At 40.0% G+C, this 25,020-nt stretch overlaps 2 pseudogenes; both read left to right on the top strand.

The window, feature by feature from the left end:
• Positions 1-243: 243 nt before the first annotated feature.
• LOC139422101 (homeobox protein Nkx-3.2-like) lies at positions 244-1,633 on the top strand (annotated as a pseudogene).
• A 7,685-nt stretch (positions 1,634-9,318) lies between these two features.
• On the top strand, positions 9,319-10,709 carry LOC139422102 (homeobox protein Nkx-3.2-like; annotated as a pseudogene).
• The last annotated feature ends 14,311 nt before the right edge of the window (positions 10,710-25,020 follow it).

Below are 25,020 nucleotides of genomic sequence, written 5' to 3' on the forward strand. Positions count from 1 at the left end.
GATATGCAGGAAACGAGAGAAAGCGTTGGCTGATGCAGGAGCTACACAGAGCAGAAGCATAACACCTCAGGGAATAGGCTGAACGCCGTATTTCCATCGCCTTTTCAGTGGAAATGCAATGAGATATTAAACATGGGAGGAACAAAACAAAACAGTCATAGCGCTTCAGGGGGATACGATGCCGAAGAATTGCCATTGGTTAATTTCTACACTTTTTACAAGAAATAAACTTTGCTTTTGAAAATGCCATTTCACAGCAACTCCTTAATGCCTTTCTCTATCCAAGCCATTTTGAACAAAAAAAAAAGAGTACAGTGGACACTTGGCAGATTTCGACGACTGCTTCTCGAAGAATGCGTGTTGGAAAATATTTGGGGAAATGGATACTGGTTCGGAGGACTTTCCCGCATCGTGTAGAAGTGACGAGGGGCTTGCATGGTCAGCGATCAGAAAAGTTACGACTCCGATTCAGGTCTCAGTGATGACAATGCCAGCAAGGCCCTGGCCGTTTGTAAGTCAGAGAAAAACAGGGATCCTGTTTCAGACGTTCTGGAAGAAAGTTTGCAGGACGAAACGGCCCATGAATGCACTTCTGTCGATAACGCACAAGGTCTTAGAGACTGTGAACCTAGTGTTTCAGGTAAGTTCATGCGTTGATATTTTTAGTGAGATACCGGATAATAGTCTAGTATTCTAAAAATACTTTATGTGGAACATCCAAGTCCAAGGCCTTTTGCCTCTTGGTAGGCCGTCATTGTAAATAAGAATTTGTTCTTAACTGACTTTACTAGTTAAATAAAGGTTCAATAAAGAATACCTTTACAAAAAATAGCAGTTTTGAAACTGCAGCAAAAGTGCAGTAACTGCAGTCCCCCGTGGTATTTTGGACGCAGTAATTGCAGAATAACTGCAGTTATACTGTACTCTGAATTTTCTCAGCAGGGATCATTTTGTGGCTATAGCCTATGTGATGATAAACATGCTATTCTACTCGCAAGATGCAACGCCTTTATGCACGAGGCAGCGGGATGTTATGCCATGGCATACACACATTTTTAAGCCTTATTGTAATGTATATATATATATATGTCATTAAAGTATTAATATGGCCGTGATAGTGTGGTTTATGAAGGTGTGAGGTTCGTTTTCATACAGCCTTGGATACATTTTCCATCTTGTTGTGCACTATATCTTCTTTCAGATTCCAACAACGTAGACGATGCCAGTCGTGATAAAAGTTCGGATCAGCCCAAACAGAGGAAAAAACGCTCAGGGGCTGCGTTCTCCCACGCGCAAGTGTTCGAACTCGAGCGGAGGTTCAATCGCCAAAGATACCTATCCGGACCGGAGAGAGCAGACCTGGCGGCTTCCCTGAAGCTGACAGACGCAGGTCAAAATATGGTTCCAGAATCGTAGATATAAAACAAAACGTCGTCAAATGGCTGCCGACTTGATTGCCTCGGTCCCTGCAGCAAAGAAAGTGGCGGTGAAAGTGTTAGTTCGAGACGACCAGAGACAGTACAACCCCGGAGAACTACTGCGGACTCCTCTCCTCTCTCTCCAAACGTCTTATTACTACCCCTATGCCTATTGCCCTGCATGGACGCTCTCTACTTGTGCTGGGAATCAATGAGATTTGAATAGCCTACGTTGTATTTATTTGTCCCCATTAGGAAATCGAGGCATTTGCTTTCTTGGCCCTTTAAGAAGAAACCAGGAGAGATTAAATAAACTCGGAAATTGTTATGTCTCACATATTTGAACTGCCTAATGGTGTCTAGACTGAAGATGCCCCCCATTCCATTGTTTCAGAATATAGTCCGTGGAGTGTAAACCTCCTATGTATGCTTACGAGCACTGGAGAGAGATAGAGCCACAAGTGACATTTTGAATAACTCATTACTGCTTTTCTTTTCTTGCTGCGGTTTAGGGTAACGGTAAGATTTTCAGCACTTTTCGAAACAGAGATAGTGTGGACATATGTCCGTCCGACTGAAATATCGATTTGAAGGTACGTTTTACTTATGACCTTAATGTGAACTGAGGCAGAGACAGTAACAATTGAACTCTTGTTATAATGCACTTGTTTTTTTAAATTGTTCTAGAACTGATTGATTATTAAGAGAGAAATCAAACATTAAAAACATATCAGGCATATTATATTTCAAATCTATCGTGTTTGATTCGAGCTTTAACTATATTTAGAAACTATATTTAGATGGATGTCCTTTTTTCCTTTTTAGAGTTTGAATTTAAGTTAGTCGGCTACAATAAGGATATTATTGACCATGATCAGTAGGCCTAAATGAATGGTAAGTGTCATTAACCATTATTGTTGTCATAAAAATAACAAAATTCTAATGAAAATAATAACTTAATAATAATAATAATAATAATCATAATAGTAATAAGAAATGAAATACCTATGATGCATTGACCACATGAATGCATGTTCATCACAATAACAAATGGAGGCTTTTATTTTCATGACCTAAATTACTAAATTGGTGGTCATATATTACATCAAACAATACGTTAATAACAGAACTTGGTCCGTTTCCTTTCATCATCCTCATAGCTTCAGGTAGGCCCGTCCACCTTATTCTGCAGCGATGTACCATTTAGGCCCAGAGCTGAGAAATTACTCTCAAATCAGTTACAAAATAACTGTTTGGTGATTATTTATTTACCACTGTATTTAAAAGACTTTAAACTGTTCAGGAACTATTTATTATTTTAGTTAACGGCAAACACAGGACAATATTGCCTATTCCAAAATCAAGGACGATACCGAAATTTGAACAGAAGCTTGGATTCTATAAACATTGAAATAAATGTTGTCCAGTTGCTCATCATTAGTAGGGTAAAACTAACTTGTCTCAACGACGGTCGAATTAGATTGGGAGAGAACGATTCGGGCCAAGACCAAAAACTGCAGGGTTCAAGAGCACACTATTTGCCTTACCATTTCATCTTCCTGTGAAACGGAATCATTGATTGAATGAGGTGGAGGAATTCAATGTCAGAAAATGGAATTGTGCTGATTCATATGATTTTATTTGACTGAACAAAATGCATAGATATACAAATAAAGAACCATAAAACTTAACAGTTATATAATGATTCTTATAATTCTGAATTTATTTGAATGGCTATTAGAAGGTAGCCGAGTAGTGTGTTGAATACTGATATAATGCCATCATAATCTTCCCCTATAGGTCTACATCTCGCTTATCCTCATCTCCAGAGTTTCAATGAGAGGCTTGTAGCTGCACTACTTCGCACCACACACACCTCTGTGCTTCCATCCATAATGCACAACTTCCGGACAGGTTGGCCATACTCTAATCGTCAATTTCCTCCCCGCTAACACACATGTTTAGACAGTGATTTATGTCTCCCCAATTCCTGAACTATGTAAACTGTCAGGGACCATCAAGGTGTACGTCAACATGAAGATATCTACACCCAGGAGTGTTTGGGAGTTAAAACCAGGGCAAAATAGGGCAAAATTTCGATTCAAAGTAACACAATAAAATAACAATAAAGAGGCTATGTACATGGTGTACCGGTACAGTCAATGTGCGGGGGTACAGGTTGGTCGAGGTCATTTGTACATGTAGGTAGGCGTAAAATTATAATATTTATTTCTTCCTATTGAGAGCTCTAAATATCACAATGGGTGGACTCGTTAGACTGTAACCGTTCATTTGCCATTTCCCAAACTGGGCTCACTTGCTCAGAGGGAGAAACAATCGATTCATTGTCTCTATAGGTCAGAACATGTGCCAAGTCACTCGCTACGCAAATGTAGGGTCTGAAACCTGACATATCAAGTCAGCTCCGCTTAGAGAGTGGAAACTGAGAGCAGACACATATGTTGTTGTTTTTTTGCATTATAAGGCACAGAACCCTACAGCGTTCACAGAGCGCGTTGTACACCAACATGTCAGTCGAAACCGGTCCAGAATCGCTCAGTCTCATATGGGTGATTTAACATCTAAGAAGCTAAGGAGTAAAGGGAGAGAACGTAAGCCTATGTTACGTCTGAGCACAACCAATGGAATTTCAGACCAAAATATGTAGCCTGCCCAACAACTGAGGCTTGTTTTTGATGCAGATAGAAAATAAGGCTACTGACTTTTAGAACCAAAACTAATTTAAATCTCGATACTATTTCGGTTAGATACTTTTTTGGGGCCGAGAAATAAACAAACAATATTAGCTAATCAATAGTATTTTTCAACATATCATCTCACAGACCAAACCAACAGAAATGGTCCCAAGCACAAAGGTAATTTTAAACCGTATTCTGAAGAATTCTTCCACAAAGTTACAAATATCTTATCAACTACTTTGCGCGTAGCCTATATCTGATACAGCCTGCAGATATGCCTACATACCAACCACATAATCATATAGCATCCCATAAAGTCACAATTCCACAGAATGGGCCTCTTGTTAGCCATCTTGCGAAGTGACAAACGATAACATCCACGAAGTGATGGGACTGCACTCAATGCACGTCTATAGCCCTACAGCCTAGCCCTCACACACAGTTCAGTTTTATTTCTATGTTATTTGAAAATAAACGAAAAATATGTCATTTGTTAGATTGACGTAATTTTCGTTACACTAAGCGAAATATCCCACTGGGCACAGACGTCTGTTCAAAGTCTAGTTTTTTTTGAGTTGTCAACTAACGTGAATTCAACGTAAAGTTAACCAAAAAATTTCACCATGCCATTAGATTTAGGTAAAACGTTTGGGTGAAAAAAAGACCAAATTCCTTTACATCGATGTCTTTTTGCGTTTACTTGTTTGTTGTTGAAATGACGTGGAAACAACGTTGATTAAATCATTTTTTGCCCAGTGGGATATCTCTCTAGCCAAGGCTGTATGCCCGCCTGTGGGAGGCGGGCGTGCAACGCAGGAGTTTTCCTGGAAGAGACAATCCATTTTAGGACATGCGTAATTAGAGCGTAATTGTTTGGCTAGGTGTAAATCTGCAAATGGTTGGCGCGAATGGCCCATGTCGTGCGCATGAATCAGACAAACTCAGAATCTTAAAAAAAAATAATAATAATAATCATGACGTAGCCTACGTTTAAATTATTTGAATGTACGTAATGGTTGAAAATGATTGCTGGCTACATGTGTTAAGATTATTTTCATAAAATAAATGGGGTTGTCATGGCCCTATATCCTATCAAAATTACAGGTCTTCAGTTGTGGTCTACCAACGTGTTACTTAACATGGTGTTCCAAATTTGACCTACCATGGTACAGGCCCAGGACAACAATCTCACAACATACTCTTAGCCATCTTCATGCTTTGCGCATCTACCTACAGGCATATTCCCTCCAAATCGCATGCGAGAACACAATTCTAACGGGTAGACAATGGGATGGGGTTATTGCACACCTATGTGGGTGTTTGCATTTCACCGATTGAAGTTGAAAAGAAGAACTGACATGATATTTCACGGTTTATTAGATATCTTCGTGTGCAGGCATTAGACGGATATGTCATGAAATGGGATAGGCTATGCAGAATAAAACTGCCCTCCCTATAAATACAGATCTGCATTTCATTTTACTAGTTCTCTTTTTGTAATCCTTAGCTGTGTTGTATTGTAGAGAATTTAGCAATAAACAGCATGTTGTTGATTTCCTTATAGGCTGCTACAGGCGGAAATTCAGGATACTGCCTCCCAGACCTAAGAAGTTCATTAAGACAATAACACCTTGGCCAATCTAATACATCTCAAAATAACTTGTATGATTGAAAATGATCTAATGAATAAACAGTAGAGTCCCTTTGTTCCAAAAGGAATACTGAAGGAAGTCATCCAACAGGTGACTCAATAAAACTCCACATACACCTACAATCATCTAGGCCTACAATCATCTAGGCCTACAATCATCTAGGCCTACAATCATCTAGGCCTACAATCATATAAACCTACAATCAGCTAGGCCTACAATCAGCTAGGCCTACAATCAGCTAGGCCTACAATCATATAAACCTACAATCAGCTAGGCCTACAATCATATAAACCTACAATCAGCTAGGCCTACAATCATATAAACCTACAATCAGCTAGGCCTACAATCATATAAACCTACATTCATCTAGGCCTACAATCATATAAACCTACAATCAGCTAACCTTTCAGGTTATGTCGATATAGGACTTGTTTTACTGTGGCTATAGTTACTGTTGTACCTGTTGTACCAGCGGAGCTGTTGGCCGAGGTTGGAGTAGCCAGGAGGAAGGCATGGCCAGTCGTTGAGAAATGCTTGTTGAAGTTTTCGATAATCATGGATTTATCGGTGGTGACCGTGTTACCTAGCCTCAGTGCAGTGGGCAGCTGGGAGGAGGTGCTCTTGTTCTCCATGGACTTCAGTGTCCCAGAACTTTTTGGAGTTAGAGCTACAGGATGCAAATTTCTGCCTGAAAAAGCTGGCCTTTGCTTTCCTGACTGACTGCGTGTATTGGTTCCTGACTTCCCTGAACAGTTGCATATCGCGGGGACTATTCGATGCTATTGCAGTCTGCCACAGGATGTTTTTGTGCTGGTCGAGGGCAGTCAGGTCTGGAGTGAACCAAGGGCTATATCTGTTCTTAGTTCTGCATTTTTTGAACGGAGCATGCTTATCTAAAATGGTGACGAAGTTACTTTTAAAGAATGACCAGGCATCCTCAACTGACGGGATGAGGTCAATGTCCTTCCAGGATACCCGGGCCAGGTCGATTAGAAAGGCCTGCTCACAGAAGTGTTTTAGGGAGCGTTTGACAGTGATGAGGGGTGGTCGTTTGACTGCGGATCCGTAGTGGATACAGGCAATGAGGCAGTGATCGCTGAGATCCTGGTTGAAAACAGCGGAGGTGTATTTGGAGGGCCAGTTGGTCAGGATGACGTCTATGAGGGTGCCCTTGTTTACAGATTTAGGGTTGTACCTGGTGGGTTCCTTGATGATTTGTGTGAGATTGAGGGCATCTAGCTTAGATTGTAGGACTGCTGGGGTGTTAAGCATATCCCAGTTTAGGTCACCTAACAGAACAAACTCTGAAGCTAGATGGGGGGCAATCAATTCACAAATGGTGTCCAGGGCACAGCTGGGAGCTGTGGGGGGGTCGGTAGCAGGCAGCAACAGTGACAGACTTATTTCTGGAGAGTGTAATTTTTTAAATTAGTAGTTCGAACTGTTTGCGCATAGACCTGGAAAGTATGACAGAACTTTGCAGGCTAACTCCTCCCCCTTTGGCAGTTCTATCTTGACGGAAAATGTTATAGTTGGGTATGGAAATCTCAGAATTTTTGGTGGCCTTCCTGAGCCAGGATTCAGACACGGCAAGGACATCAGGGTTAGCAGAGTGTGCTAAAGCAGTGAGTAAAACAAGTAAGTAAGACAGGGGTATGGTGGGGTGTGGGTACAACGGAGGTAAGCCCAGGCACTGGGTGATGATAAGAGAGGTTGTATCTCTGGACATGCTGGTTGTAATGGGTGAGGTCACCGCATGTGTGGGAGGTGGGACAAAGGAGGTATCAGGGGTATGAAGAGTGGAACTAGGGGCTCCATTGTAAACTAAAACAATGATAAATAACCTGAACAACAGTATACAAGGCATATTGACATTTGAGAGAGACATACAGCGAGGCATACAGTAATCACAGGTGTTGATTGGGAGAGCTAGCTAAACCAGTAGGTGAGACAACAGCTAATCAGCTAGCACAACAACAGCAGGTAAAATGGCGTTGACTAGGCAGAGAGGGTCGGATTAACTACACAGAGAGCCTGAGTGCGGCTGGGGCCGACAGATAAAACATAAACAAACAGAATGGAGTACCATGATTAATGGACAGTCCAGCAGGCATCAGCTATGTAGCCAAGTGATCAGTGTCCAGGGGGCAGCGGTGGATGGGACAGGGAAGCTAGACTAGCGAGTATCATCCAGGCTAAAAAAACTGGCTGGCTGTGCAGAAGGTAAAAGCCGCTAGCAGTGGCTTTTAGTGGCTAACAATGACATTGTACGGAATGGGGTGAGTTTACATTACATCTAGGATACATATTGAACTTCATTAGTCTCAGGCCAGTAGCACAATGTATGAATTTATGGTTAGATCAGAATCACATCATAATCATTGGCGTGTACAGAGAATTCAGTCAAAACCACCAGTCCAAATCCACATCTCCATCCATAGCTTAGGAAAGGGCCGGTTTAGCAAGCTGGCTACTGCAGGACATCAACACAAACAGACCAGAAACATTTGTCTGACAATGATGATGTTTAGCTTAGGATGTGACTTGATTGGTGTGAAGCCAAATCCAAACTGGCCTCCCTTGGGGGCATTTTGCTGTGTCGGGACAGTTGAGCTCAGCTCAAAGCTGATTGGCTAATTATTATTTTTTTAAATTCTCCAAGGGATGCCAAATGCCTGCTGGCATGAATCAATCAAATGCTAAGGCAGCAACATGTCATACTCTTTTGTTCCAGACAACATCAGACACATGGGCTAAACATAGGGGCGCTGTTTCCCCTCGCTTGGATGTTTTCTCTGATGAGATTCAGCCACTTGCGAATTGACGAAAATTATGAAAACAAAAGATACAAAAGATACATTTGTTATTTTTATTGGTCAAATATTTTGGGAATCCTGGTTTCCCTTGGCATCCATGAATACATGCCACTGTTGGTATCTACAGTAGAGCAAACTGTAGGCCTACAGCTGTATGTGTGGATAGGGAGAAGAACATCAGCCACCAAGGTAGACTGTATTAGTATTAACCTCGAAGTTCAATTTATTATGAGTCAGATTGGCTACAGTTGTAGCTACAGTTGTGCGTTGGTTAAGACAAAAATAGGCAGGCCTACTCTCATTTCAAGGGGTCGTTTTCTTTTCATGGTTATTGGTTTGGCTTGTGAGGGGTTAAACCCTTCAAAAGGGTATTTATTGCCAGACGCAGTGAGCGTGTCGTAATTTATGGTGGCCAATCACCACAATACTTTCCTCTCCTCTTGTCCAATAGAAAATGGAGTGGAATCACTGTCAGTCACAGGTGATGTTGGATATGCAGGAAACGAGAGAAAGCGTTGGCTGATGCAGGAGCTACACAGAGCAGAAGCATAACACCTCAGGGAATAGGCTGAACGCCGTATTTCCATCGCCTTTTCAGTGGAAATGCAATGAGATATTAAACATGGGAGGAACAAAACAAAACAGTCATAGCGCTTCAGGGGGATACGATGCCGAAGAATTGCCATTGGTTAATTTCTACACTTTTTACAAGAAATAAACTTTGCTTTTGAAAATGCCATTTCACAGCAACTCCTTAATGCCTTTCTCTATCCAAGCCATTTTGAACAAAAAAAAAAAGAGTACAGTGGACACTTGGCAGATTTCGACGACTGCTTCTCGAAGAATGCGTGTTGGAAAATATTTGGGGAAATGGATACTGGTTCGGAGGACTTTCCCGCATCGTGTAGAAGTGACGAGGGGCTTGCATGGTCAGCGATCAGAAAAGTTACGACTCCGATTCAGGTCTCAGTGATGACAATGCCAGCAAGGCCCTGGCCGTTTGTAAGTCAGAGAAAAACAGGGATCCTGTTTCAGACGTTCTGGAAGAAAGTTTGCAGGACGAAACGGCCCATGAATGCACTTCTGTCGATAACGCACAAGGTCTTAGAGACTGTGAACCTAGTGTTTCAGGTAAGTTCATGCGTTGATATTTTTAGTGAGATACCGGATAATAGTCTAGTATTCTAAAAATACTTTATGTGGAACATCCAAGTCCAAGGCCTTTTGCCTCTTGGTAGGCCGTCATTGTAAATAAGAATTTGTTCTTAACTGACTTTACTAGTTAAATAAAGGTTCAATAAAGAATACCTTTACAAAAAATAGCAGTTTTGAAACTGCAGCAAAAGTGCAGTAACTGCAGTCCCCCGTGGTATTTTGGACGCAGTAATTGCAGAATAACTGCAGTTATACTGTACTCTGAATTTTCTCAGCAGGGATCATTTTGTGGCTATAGCCTATGTGATGATAAACATGCTATTCTACTCGCAAGATGCAACGCCTTTATGCACGAGGCAGCGGGATGTTATGCCATGGCATACACACATTTTTAAGCCTTATTGTAATGTATATATATATATATGTCATTAAAGTATTAATATGGCCGTGATAGTGTGGTTTATGAAGGTGTGAGGTTCGTTTTCATACAGCCTTGGATACATTTTCCATCTTGTTGTGCACTATATCTTCTTTCAGATTCCAACAACGTAGACGATGCCAGTCGTGATAAAAGTTCGGATCAGCCCAAACAGAGGAAAAAACGCTCAGGGGCTGCGTTCTCCCACGCGCAAGTGTTCGAACTCGAGCGGAGGTTCAATCGCCAAAGATACCTATCCGGACCGGAGAGAGCAGACCTGGCGGCTTCCCTGAAGCTGACAGACGCAGGTCAAAATATGGTTCCAGAATCGTAGATATAAAACAAAACGTCGTCAAATGGCTGCCGACTTGATTGCCTCGGTCCCTGCAGCAAAGAAAGTGGCGGTGAAAGTGTTAGTTCGAGACGACCAGAGACAGTACAACCCCGGAGAACTACTGCGGACTCCTCTCCTCTCTCTCCAAACGTCTTATTACTACCCCTATGCCTATTGCCCTGCATGGACGCTCTCTACTTGTGCTGGGAATCAATGAGATTTGAATAGCCTACGTTGTATTTATTTGTCCCCATTAGGAAATCGAGGCATTTGCTTTCTTGGCCCTTTAAGAAGAAACCAGGAGAGATTAAATAAACTCGGAAATTGTTATGTCTCACATATTTGAACTGCCTAATGGTGTCTAGACTGAAGATGCCCCCCATTCCATTGTTTCAGAATATAGTCCGTGGAGTGTAAACCTCCTATGTATGCTTACGAGCACTGGAGAGAGATAGAGCCACAAGTGACATTTTGAATAACTCATTACTGCTTTTCTTTTCTTGCTGCGGTTTAGGGTAACGGTAAGATTTTCAGCACTTTTCGAAACAGAGATAGTGTGGACATATGTCCGTCCGACTGAAATATCGATTTGAAGGTACGTTTTACTTATGACCTTAATGTGAACTGAGGCAGAGACAGTAACAATTGAACTCTTGTTATAATGCACTTGTTTTTTTAAATTGTTCTAGAACTGATTGATTATTAAGAGAGAAATCAAACATTAAAAACATATCAGGCATATTATATTTCAAATCTATCGTGTTTGATTCGAGCTTTAACTATATTTAGAAACTATATTTAGATGGATGTCCTTTTTTCCTTTTTAGAGTTTGAATTTAAGTTAGTCGGCTACAATAAGGATATTATTGACCATGATCAGTAGGCCTAAATGAATGGTAAGTGTCATTAACCATTATTGTTGTCATAAAAATAACAAAATTCTAATGAAAATAATAACTTAATAATAATAATAATAATAATCATAATAGTAATAAGAAATGAAATACCTATGATGCATTGACCACATGAATGCATGTTCATCACAATAACAAATGGAGGCTTTTATTTTCATGACCTAAATTACTAAATTGGTGGTCATATATTACATCAAACAATACGTTAATAACAGAACTTGGTCCGTTTCCTTTCATCATCCTCATAGCTTCAGGTAGGCCCGTCCACCTTATTCTGCAGCGATGTACCATTTAGGCCCAGAGCTGAGAAATTACTCTCAAATCAGTTACAAAATAACTGTTTGGTGATTATTTATTTACCACTGTATTTAAAAGACTTTAAACTGTTCAGGAACTATTTATTATTTTAGTTAACGGCAAACACAGGACAATATTGCCTATTCCAAAATCAAGGACGATACCGAAATTTGAACAGAAGCTTGGATTCTATAAACATTGAAATAAATGTTGTCCAGTTGCTCATCATTAGTAGGGTAAAACTAACTTGTCTCAACGACGGTCGAATTAGATTGGGAGAGAACGATTCGGGCCAAGACCAAAAACTGCAGGGTTCAAGAGCACACTATTTGCCTTACCATTTCATCTTCCTGTGAAACGGAATCATTGATTGAATGAGGTGGAGGAATTCAATGTCAGAAAATGGAATTGTGCTGATTCATATGATTTTATTTGACTGAACAAAATGCATAGATATACAAATAAAGAACCATAAAACTTAACAGTTATATAATGATTCTTATAATTCTGAATTTATTTGAATGGCTATTAGAAGGTAGCCGAGTAGTGTGTTGAATACTGATATAATGCCATCATAATCTTCCCCTATAGGTCTACATCTCGCTTATCCTCATCTCCAGAGTTTCAATGAGAGGCTTGTAGCTGCACTACTTCGCACCACACACACCTCTGTGCTTCCATCCATAATGCACAACTTCCGGACAGGTTGGCCATACTCTAATCGTCAATTTCCTCCCCGCTAACACACATGTTTAGACAGTGATTTATGTCTCCCCAATTCCTGAACTATGTAAACTGTCAGGGACCATCAAGGTGTACGTCAACATGAAGATATCTACACCCAGGAGTGTTTGGGAGTTAAAACCAGGGCAAAATAGGGCAAAATTTCGATTCAAAGTAACACAATAAAATAACAATAAAGAGGCTATGTACATGGTGTACCGGTACAGTCAATGTGCGGGGGTACAGGTTGGTCGAGGTCATTTGTACATGTAGGTAGGCGTAAAATTATAATATTTATTTCTTCCTATTGAGAGCTCTAAATATCACAATGGGTGGACTCGTTAGACTGTAACCGTTCATTTGCCATTTCCCAAACTGGGCTCACTTGCTCAGAGGGAGAAACAATCGATTCATTGTCTCTATAGGTCAGAACATGTGCCAAGTCACTCGCTACGCAAATGTAGGGTCTGAAACCTGACATATCAAGTCAGCTCCGCTTAGAGAGTGGAAACTGAGAGCAGACACATATGTTGTTGTTTTTTTGCATTATAAGGCACAGAACCCTACAGCGTTCACAGAGCGCGTTGTACACCAACATGTCAGTCGAAACCGGTCCAGAATCGCTCAGTCTCATATGGGTGATTTAACATCTAAGAAGCTAAGGAGTAAAGGGAGAGAACGTAAGCCTATGTTACGTCTGAGCACAACCAATGGAATTTCAGACCAAAATATGTAGCCTGCCCAACAACTGAGGCTTGTTTTTGATGCAGATAGAAAATAAGGCTACTGACTTTTAGAACCAAAACTAATTTAAATCTCGATACTATTTCGGTTAGATACTTTTTTGGGGCCGAGAAATAAACAAACAATATTAGCTAATCAATAGTATTTTTCAACATATCATCTCACAGACCAAACCAACAGAAATGGTCCCAAGCACAAAGGTAATTTTAAACCGTATTCTGAAGAATTCTTCCACAAAGTTACAAATATCTTATCAACTACTTTGCGCGTAGCCTATATCTGATACAGCCTGCAGATATGCCTACATACCAACCACATAATCATATAGCATCCCATAAAGTCACAATTCCACAGAATGGGCCTCTTGTTAGCCATCTTGCGAAGTGACAAACGATAACATCCACGAAGTGATGGGACTGCACTCAATGCACGTCTATAGCCCTACAGCCTAGCCCTCACACACAGTTCAGTTTTATTTCTATGTTATTTGAAAATAAACGAAAAATATGTCATTTGTTAGATTGACGTAATTTTCGTTACACTAAGCGAAATATCCCACTGGGCACAGACGTCTGTTCAAAGTCTAGTTTTTTTTGAGTTGTCAACTAACGTGAATTCAACGTAAAGTTAACCAAAAAATTTCACCATGCCATTAGATTTAGGTAAAACGTTTGGGTGAAAAAAAGACCAAATTCCTTTACATCGATGTCTTTTTGCGTTTACTTGTTTGTTGTTGAAATGACGTGGAAACAACGTTGATTAAATCATTTTTTGCCCAGTGGGATATCTCTCTAGCCAAGGCTGTATGCCCGCCTGTGGGAGGCGGGCGTGCAACGCAGGAGTTTTCCTGGAAGAGACAATCCATTTTAGGACATGCGTAATTAGAGCGTAATTGTTTGGCTAGGTGTAAATCTGCAAATGGTTGGCGCGAATGGCCCATGTCGTGCGCATGAATCAGACAAACTCAGAATCTTAAAAAAAAATAATAATAATAATCATGACGTAGCCTACGTTTAAATTATTTGAATGTACGTAATGGTTGAAAATGATTGCTGGCTACATGTGTTAAGATTATTTTCATAAAATAAATGGGGTTGTCATGGCCCTATATCCTATCAAAATTACAGGTCTTCAGTTGTGGTCTACCAACGTGTTACTTAACATGGTGTTCCAAATTTGACCTACCATGGTACAGGCCCAGGACAACAATCTCACAACATACTCTTAGCCATCTTCATGCTTTGCGCATCTACCTACAGGCATATTCCCTCCAAATCGCATGCGAGAACACAATTCTAACGGGTAGACAATGGGATGGGGTTATTGCACACCTATGTGGGTGTTTGCATTTCACCGATTGAAGTTGAAAAGAAGAACTGACATGATATTTCACGGTTTATTAGATATCTTCGTGTGCAGGCATTAGACGGATATGTCATGAAATGGGATAGGCTATGCAGAATAAAACTGCCCTCCCTATAAATACAGATCTGTATTTCATTTTACTAGTTCTCTTTTTGTAATCCTTAGCTGTGTTGTATTGTAGAGAATTTAGCAATAAACAGCATGTTGTTGATTTCCTTATAGGCTGCTACAGGCGGAAATTCAGGATACTGCCTCCCAGACCTAAGAAGTTCATTAAGACAATAACACCTTGGCCAATCTAATACATCTCAAAATAACTTGTATGATTGAAAATGATCTAATGAATAAACAGTAGAGTCCCTTTGTTCCAAAAGGAATACTGAAGGAAGTCATCCAACAGGTGACTCAATAAAACTCCACATACACCTACAATCATCTAGGCCTACAATCATCTAGGCCTACAATCATCTAGGCCTACAATCAGCTAGGCCTACAATCAGCTAGGCCTACAATCAGCTAGGCCTACAATCATATAAACCTACAATCAGCTAGGCCTACAATCATATAAACCTACAATCAGCTAGGCCTACAATCATATAAACCTACAATCAGCTAGGCCTACAATCATATAAACCTACATTCATCTAGGCCTACAATCATATAAACCTACAATCAGCTAACCTTTCAGGTTATGTCGATATAGGACTTGTTTTACTGTGGCTATAGTTACTGTTGTACCTGTTTCCTCCAGCATCTTCACAAGGTCCTTTGCTGTTGTTCTGGGATTGATTTGCACTTTTCTCACCAAAGTACGTTCATCTCTAGGAGACAGAACTCATCTCCTTCCTGAGTGGTGTGACGGCTGTGGGGTCCCATGGTGTTTATACTTGCGTACTATTGTTTGTACAGATGAACGTGGTACCTTCAGGCATTTGGAAATTGCTCTCAAGGATGAACCAGACTTGTGGAGGTCTACAATTATTTTCTGAGGTCTTTACTGATTTCTTTTGATTTTCCCATGATGTCAAGCAAAGACGCAATGAGTTTGAAGGTAGGCCTTGAAATACATCCACAGGTACATGTCCAATTGACTCAAATCATGTCAATTAGCCTATCAGAAGCTTCTAAAGCCATGACATAATTTTCTGGAATTTTCCAAGCTGTTTAAAGGCACAGTCAACTTAGTGTACGTAAACTTCCGACCCACTGGAATTGTGATACTGTGAAATATAAGTGAAATAATCTGTCTGTAAACAATTGTTGGGAAAATTACTTGTGTCATGCACAAAGTGTAACCGACGTGCCAAAACTATAGTTTGTTAACAAGAAACTTGTAGTTGAAAAACAAGTTTTAATGACTCCAACCTAAGTGTATGTGAACTTCCGACTTCAACTGTAGAGATGTTTCTGGACTGACACACAAACACCTTTGCCCTCGAACTACTCTACTCAAAATTACAGAAACTCTACATTTAGTAATGTAGGCTTTTGCTTAATGCTGCCAGTGGGAGGATTTTTTTTTCCCATGATGCGGTCACAGAATAATGTATTATGGGCCTACCATCCACAGCTACTTTCTGTCTACAAATGCAGAATCTTCATTTGAACTGTTTCTCTCAGCAGGAAAATAATCCTGCAGCAACAAGAAGGAAATGTGAATTATTGTGTGGATTAAAATTAATGGACATTTTTAGTTTTGGCAAACCAAGTCTGAAATGTTTAAGTGGAAATGACAAACTTTATAAGCGTTTTTGAATCTTGAATACACTTCCTGTGTCTTGAGACGTCTCAAGGTGATGGCTGTGTATGAAGTTTGCGTTTCCTGGTGTACAGGAAATGTCCTGTAACAACAGGGTGAGAAAATTAAGATCCTACACTGTCCAAAGGAAAATGAACCGACGGAATATCATCTATTGCATCTATAGAGCATGTGGACATGGCGGTGGGTAAAGGATGCTGCATTGTTAGTCGCGAGACAAACTGAATCTATCCGTGGATTGGTCTCGTGCATCAAAAGCTATAATAGTAAGTAGTTATTATGGATAGGCCTGTAGTCCAACTAAAATTGGGTATTGGAATAAAACGATCTATAACCTATAGAGTGCAATGTCTGTCTATTTTCAGTGATTCGATTCCAACGGGATACAAATTTAACGTTCAAGAAAGACATAATTTCAAACATCAAAGTTATAAGCTAGACTATGTCATTAATGTTATTGTTTAGCCTACTGCATAAACAGGCTAAATATTGACGATTATTATATATTTTATAATATTGGCACAACATAATGCAATTTTCTGTCATGTAATTTGGTAATATACTATTTTATAGTACGAACTGAGCAGGTCTATAGTCTACACAAAAAAGGAATTAATAAAAAATATGAATGAGATAGTAGGCCTCGTGTAAAATATCACATAATATATTTTCCGTTAACTTGACGCAATGAAAAGTAGACTATTGCATGCTGCAATTTGTGAGAATGTATTATTCTGTTTGACAATAAATATGTAGTATATGGTATATGGTGTTTGACATTTTATGTGAAAATGTATAACAATAAACCTATACCTAAACATTTAGGTGTGTAGGCTACTGTGTAGGCTACTGCAGGGCAAGCTTTACCATAAAACATTCAATAGGGCCAATAGAAATACATTCTGCGTAGCCTGAAGATTGATTTTCACATGTATTTTTGCTCAGAAAAAATACAATGTTCTTTATTGATTAATAAACTCACCTAAGAGAAGTAAACTCTGATCATTAGATCACTATAATTACACAATCATGTATTTGTGTGATATTTACAAACACATGTAGTATATTACACGTTATTATGTTACTAGGAATATTTAATAAGGATCAGGGATGACCTCTAGTGACAAGTTCTTCCAACAAGCAATATTAAACGTTAATACTGTAACATGTAATTAGTATACCACATTGACCATAGCTATTTCCCATGGGTCGTCAACTGAATCTCTACTTTTCCTCTGCATTTCCAAACAACCAAAGTGAGACGGGAGAAAATAAAAACAATATAATACTAATAATGATATATGCCATTTATTAGACGCTTTTATCCAAAGTGACAAAGACATACATGCATACATTTTACGTACGGTGATTGCTGTTTTTTGGCCATATTTAGTGAATCTGTCCTCTCTCTTGACTGAATCTGTGTCCTTCTTCGTAATAGGACAATTACTTTGATATTCTTCTTACTGTATACTGAAACAAAATAGACTGCAGTACATATGCTACCCAAATTGGTTGATTGACTTCAAAGTAAATGGTTGGGCAATATGATAGCAGTTGTGAAATAAAAAAAAATGTATTGTCAATATCTTTCACGTTTGGTATTTGGTATTTTATTAGGATCCCTTTCGTTCTTCAATTAAGGGTACAATCATAACCTCATTACATATCTGTGAAGGTTTACAATTATTTGTCATAATTATTAAAGGTCCTCTGCATGATTAAAGGTCCTCTGCATGCCAGGTGATGACTTAAAGATTAACCTGCAGTGAAAATCCAATGCAGCGGTGTAATGGCACGAATTATGTTCAATAGCCAACATTTCTGGCAGTGCATGCTTTGTGTGTGTGTCTGCGCGAATGTGTGTACCTGTGCTTTTCCCTGTCCAGTTTAGGGTCTGTCACGCTAAGGCTGCGTTCAGACAGACAGACCAATTCTGATATTTTTTTCCCAATCACATCAGATCTTTTCACAATCAGATATTTTTCAGAGCTGATCTGATTGGTTAAAAGACCAACTGTCTAAACGCAGCCATAAACCTTCACAAAACTCATATATTTGTTTTTACACTGCTGCTACTCGCTGTTTATTATCTATGCATAGTCACTTTACCCCTAGCTACATGTACAAAGTATCTCAACTAACCTGTACCCCCGCACATTGACTCTGTACCGGTATATTACCTCGTTGTTGTTATTTTATTGTGTTACTTTTTATTCAATTTTTTACTTTAGTTTATTTAGTAAATATTTTCATAACTCTATTTCTTGAACTGCACTGTTGGTTAAGGGTTTGTAAGTAAGCATGTGACAGATACAATTGTATTTATTTGATATGTCTTGGCACCCTCACTTAGCACATTGATATTGACAAGATAATCAAGTGACCGCTCTAACAATGGAAATGCCTTACCGCAAAGATGGAAGGCAGGCAGGAGGAGGCGAGATCAGGTTCGACCATTCTAGTCAATGAGAGGGCAGATACGTGTGTGAACAACAGGCCACTGAGACTGCACTGTTGGTTAAGGGTTTGTAAGTAAGTGACAGCATGGGCAGCGCCATTGAGGCTATCTACATTTCAAAATAGTACATTTTATTTTTCTTCATTGGCTGATTGCTCACAACTCATAGGAATCCCTACCCAGTTGACTACTTTCAAATGGTGGAAGCCCTAAATAGCAATGTCCTTACTAAAATGGATGACGCCTCTATCTATCTCTATGACAACAGGCACAAGTCCACAATAAAATATATATAGATTTTTTTCCAGAAATGCCATGTCCACTTATATCAGTTAGCCTAGTGATTAGAGCGTTGGACCAGTAAGTGGTTAGAGCGTTGGACCAAGGTAAAAATCTGTCCTTCTACCCCTGAAAAAGGCAGTTAACCCACTGTTCCCCGGTAAACCGTCTTTGTAAATAAGAGTTTGTTCTTAACTGACTTAGTTTTTAAAAAATGACAAAATATCAGTGCATTCATAACATAACCTACGTCTCACATAGTAAATGATTATTTACATTTTTTTGTTGACACGCAGTGACTTCCATGTGTCATGTAGAATGTTCTCACTTAGTGGGCTTATTTTCGTGAACAGATTTTTGGCTGTGTAAAACCTCCAGCTCCTCTTCCTCTCTGTCAGTCTTGACTTGAGCCCAATGCATAGGCGGCGCGTGTTAGCAGTTAGGGGAAGCCCTTTTCCACCATACAAATGCACCTTAATAATAAAGTATTCCATGCATCATTGTATTTGCAGATGTATGTAAAATAGCCTCCTATTCCCAATTTGACGAGTAGATTGGATAGTCATGATTTAGGCTAATAATATAACTCAATAACTAACCAGGTTTTCAGCCGACCACTTCATGCGGATTATTTACTTGACGCATGTAAAAAGTCACAACCGAGTTGATGAAAACAGATATGACCGGTACAATTTGATAAATGCCGACAGACAATTTGTTCGTTAGACATGGTGGGATCCTTTTGTCGGTCAAATTAATTATCGAGAAATGGCGGTGGAAATGCTCAAATATTGCTATATTAACCATCATATCGAAGTAATCTTGTAATCACGTGATAATATGTTGTTGAACTTCACAGGGTAGGAAAAGTGCACATGATGAACTTGATGCTCCTTCCCAATAAATGTCTTATTCTGTGACGTGATGATGCTTGGTTGCCATTTGACAAACGTCCAGATAAAAGTCCACACAAAATGTATGTTTTTGCTTGTCTTCATGTACCGAATACAATCTAGAGTTAAATATGTTTCCATCACATTTTCAACTCTACCAATAGTTTTGTCACACAAACTGTTGAGTTCAATATATACAAATGTACTCTGGTCTTTGCAAGGGCGCTACTAGACAGCAGCTCACAGATATAGTGCGGATAACGTGTTATGCATAAATGCGCTTATTTTCTTTATGCGGATTTTAGAATATTTGCATGAACATCTGTGGCCAATTGGATAAAAACCTAACATCTAAGCAGGTTTCCATCCAACATTTTTATACTACATGTTGGATAAATGTCATGACAGGCCTGATGGAAACTTTGTCGGTAAACTTTCCAAATGTTGACAAAACAAAATAAACTAGACAAGGTGAGACTTTTTTGTGTTGTTACGATTAATTATGCGAGAAATGTCGTTGGAAATCTTTTTATGCGCAAATATCTATATAATAACCATCAAATCGAAGTAAACTTGGAGGGATATGTTGAGTGGTCCTCCCACTACGACTCGGGAAACCATGTAGTTTATTAGGCTAGAGATTAAATAAATTACAATGAACTTCACAGGGTGGTGAAAATGCACTGTGATCTTGATGCTCCTTTCCAATAAATATCGATGCTTGACTGCCGTTTGACAAATACAAATATTCTCGTTTCTATCCATAATAATATCATTATGTATACTAGCCTACCGCAAAGTCTATTTAATCCATTTTAGAATAAGTTTGTAACATAACAAAAATGTGGTCTGAATACTTCCATTCAGAAACAGTGCATTCGGAAAGTATTCACACTTCTTGACTTTTTCCACATTTTTTAAGTTACAGTCTTATTCTTAAACAGATTAAACATTTTTTTCCTCATCAATCTACACACAATACCCCATAATGACAAAGCAAAAACAGGTTCATATTTTTTTTGCTAATTTAAATATTTTTTTAAACCCCGAAATATTACATTTACATAAGTATCCAGACCCTTTACTCAGTACTTTGTTGAAGCACTTTTGGCATCAATTTCAGCCTCGGGTCTTATTGGGTATGACTCTATAAGCTTGGCACACCTGTATTTATCCCCTTATTCTCTGCAGATCCTCTCAAGCTAGGTCAGGTTGGATGGGGAGCATTTCCTGCACAGCTATTTTCAGGTCTTTCCAGAGATGTTTTAATTGGATTCAAGTCCGGGCTCTGGCTGGGCCACTCAAGGACATTGAGACTTTCCTTCGCCCCAGTCTGAGGTCCTGAGCGCTCTGCAGCAGGTTTTCATTAAGGACCTCTGTACCTTTCTCCATTCATCTTTGCCTCGATCCTGACTAGTCTCCCAGTCCCTGCTGCTGAAAAACATCCCAACAGCATGATGCTGCCACCACCATGCTTCACCAAAGGGATGGTACCAGGTTTCCTCCAGATGTAATGCTTGGCATTCAGGTAAAAGAGTTCAATCTTGGTTTCATCAGAGCAGAGAATCTTGTTTCTCGCGGTCTGAGAGTCTTTAAATGCCTTTTGGCAAAATCCAAGCGGGTGTCATGTGCCTTTTACTGAGGAGTTTTTATCATTTAATCCATTAGTCAAGGAGTCTGAATACTTTATGAAGGCACTGTATACACTGAACAAAAATATAAATGCAACATGCAACAATTTCAAAGATTTTACTGAGTTACCACCATTTGCCTCATGTAGCGCGACACATCTCATTTGCATAGAGTTGATCAGGATGTTGATTGTGGAATGTTGTCCCACTGCTCTTCAATGGCTGTGCGAAGTTGCTGGATGTTGCGGGAACTGGAACACGCTGTCGTACACGTTGATCCAGAGCATCCCAAACATACTCAATGGGTGACGTCTGGTGAGTTTGCAGGACATGGAAGAACTGGGACATTTTCAGCTTCCAGGAATTGTTTACAGATCCTTGTGAAATGGGGCCATGCATTAACATGCTGAAACATGAGGTGATGGCGGCAGATTAATTGCACAACAATGGGCCTCAGGAGCTTGTCACGTTATCTCTGTGCATGAAATTGCCATCGATAACATGCAATTGTGTTTGTTGTCCGTAGCTTATGCCTGCTACGTAGCTTATACCATAACCCCACTGCCACCATGGGGAACTCTGTTCACAATGTTGACATCAGCAAACCAACCACACACACAACGCCATACACGCTGTCTGCCATCTGCAATCTGCCTGGTACAGTTGAAACTGGGATACATCCGTGAAGAGCACACTTCTCCACCGTGCCTGTGGCCATCGAAGGTGAGCATTTGCCCATTGAAGTTGGTTGCGATGCCGAACTGGAGTCAGGTCAAGACCCTGGTGTGGACGAGCATGCAGATGAGCTTCCCTGAGACAGTTTGTGCAAAAATTCTTTGGTTGTGCAAACCCACAGTTTGATCAGCTGTCTGGGTGGCGGGTCTCAGACAATCCCTTAGGTGACAAAGACAGATGTGGAGGTCCTGGTCTGGCATGGTTACACATCTCTGCAGTTGTGGGGCTGGTTGGACGTCCTGCCAAATTCTGTAAAACAATGTTGGAAGTGGCTTATGGTATAGAAATTAACATTAAATTATCTGACAACAGCTCCTGCAGTCAGCATGCCAATTGCATCTCTTGCATTGTGTTGTGTGACAAAACTGTACATTTTAGAGTGGCCTTTTATTTTCCACAGCACAAGTTGTACCTGTGTAGTGCTATTTTATCAGCTTCTTGATATGCCACAACTGTCTGGTGGATGGATTATCTTGGCATAGGAGAAATGCTCAGTAACAGGGATATAAACACATTTTTGCAAAATTTTTTGAGAGAAACCAGCGTTTCGTGGGTAGGGACATTTTCTGGAATCTTTTATTTCAGCTCATGAAACATGAGACCAACACTTTACATGTTGTGTTAATATTTTTGTTTGGTATACAGTACCATTCAAAAGTTTGGACACCTACTCATTCAAGAGTATATCTTTATTTGTACTATTTTCTACATTGTAGATTCATAGTCAAGTCATCAAAACTATGAAATAACACATATGGAAGCATGTAGTAACTAACAAAAAGGGTTAAATCAAAATACACTACCGTTCAAAACACCAGTCTCAACGTTAACGTAAACTTGTCCTATTGCTCAGTTTTATATCGGAGCCTCCCAATCCTCTTTCCATTCTGGTTAAAGCCAGTTTGCGCTGTTCTGTGAAGGTAGTAGTACAAGGCGTTGTACGAGATCTTCAGTTTCTTGGCAATTTCTTGCATGGAAAGGCCTTCATGTTTCAGAACAAGAATAGATTGATGAGTTTCAGAAGAAAGATCTGTGTTTCTGGTCCTTTTGAGCCTGTAATCGAACCCACAAATACTGATGCTCCAGATACTCAACTAGTCTAAAGAAGGCCAGTTTTATTGCTTCCTTAATCAGAACAAGTTTTTAGCTGTGCTAGCATAATTGCAAAGGGTTTTCAAATGATCAATTAGCCTTTTAAAATGATAAATTAGCTAACACAACGCGCCATTGGAACACAGAAGTGATGGTTGCTGATAATGGGCCTCTGTACACCTATGTAGATATTCCATAAATAATCTGCTGTTTCCAGCTACAATAGTAATTTACAACATGAACAATGTCGACACTGTATTACTGATCAATTTGATGTTATTTTATTGGACAAAAATGTGTTTTTCTTTCAAAAACAAGGACATTTCTAAGTGACCCCAAACGTTTGAACGGTAGTGTATATTTTATATTTGAGATTCTTAAAGCTAGCCACCCTTTGCCTTTATGACAGCTTTGCACACTCTTGGCATTCTCTCAACCAGCTTCATGAGATAATCACCTGGAATGCATTTTAATTAACAGGTGTGCCTTGTTAAAAGTACATTTGTGGAATTTCTTTCCTTCTTCATTTGAGCCAATCAGCTGTGTTGTGACAGCTGATTGGCTCTTTGCTCAAATAAGCAAAGAGAAACGACAGTGCATCATTACTTTAAGACATGAAGGCTCAGCAGCAACAGCTCAGCAGTGAAGTGGTAGGCCACTCAAGCACACAGCACACAGTGCTGAAGCGCGTAAAAATCGCCTGTCCTCGGTTGCAACACCCACTACCGAGTTCCAAACTGCTTCTGGAAGCATCATCAGAACATCAGAACAGTCTGTTCAATAAGTGCATCAATGACGTCGTCCCCACAGTGACTGTACCTACATATCCTAACCAGAAGCCAAGGATTATAGGAAACATCCGACATGAGCTAAAGGGTAGAGCTGCCGCTTTCAAGGATCAGGACACTCAACTGGACGCTTATAAGAAATCCCGCTATGCCCTCTGATGATCCATCAAACAGGCAAAGCATCAATACAGGACTAAGATTCAATTCTACTGCACTGGCTCTGACGCTAGTCGGATGTGGCAGGGCTTGCAAACTATTACAGATTACAAAGAGAAGCCCAGCCGGGAGCTGGGCCTACCAGACGAGCTAAATTACTTCTATGAGGCAAGCAACACTGAGGCATGCAGCTGTTCCGGACGACTGTGTGATCACGATCTCCATAGCCGATGTGAGTAAGACCTTTAGACAGGTCAACATTCACAAGGCCGTGGGGCCAGAAGGATTACCAAGACGTGAACTCAGAGCATGCACTGACAAACTGGCAAGTGTCTTCACTGATGTTTTTAACCTCTCCCTGACAGAGCCTGTAATACCTACATGTTTCAAGCAGACCGCCATAATCCATGTGCCCAAGATCGCCAAGGTAAGCTGCCTAAATGACTACCGATCCGTAGCACTCATGTCTGTAGCCTTGAAGTGCTTTGAAAGGCTGGTCATGGCTCACATCAACAGCATCATCCCAGAAACCCTAGACCCACTCCAATTTGCATACCAACCAAACAGATCCACAGATGTCGGAATCTCTATTGCATTCCACACACCTGAACAAAAGGAACACCTACATGAGAATTCTGTTCATTGACTACAGCTCAGTATTCAACACCATAGTGCCTTCAAAGATCATCAC

The sequence above is a fragment of the Oncorhynchus clarkii genome, chromosome 12, assembly GCF_045791955.1.
Source record: "Oncorhynchus clarkii lewisi isolate Uvic-CL-2024 chromosome 12, UVic_Ocla_1.0, whole genome shotgun sequence".
Classification (NCBI taxonomy): domain Eukaryota; kingdom Metazoa; phylum Chordata; class Actinopteri; order Salmoniformes; family Salmonidae; genus Oncorhynchus; species Oncorhynchus clarkii.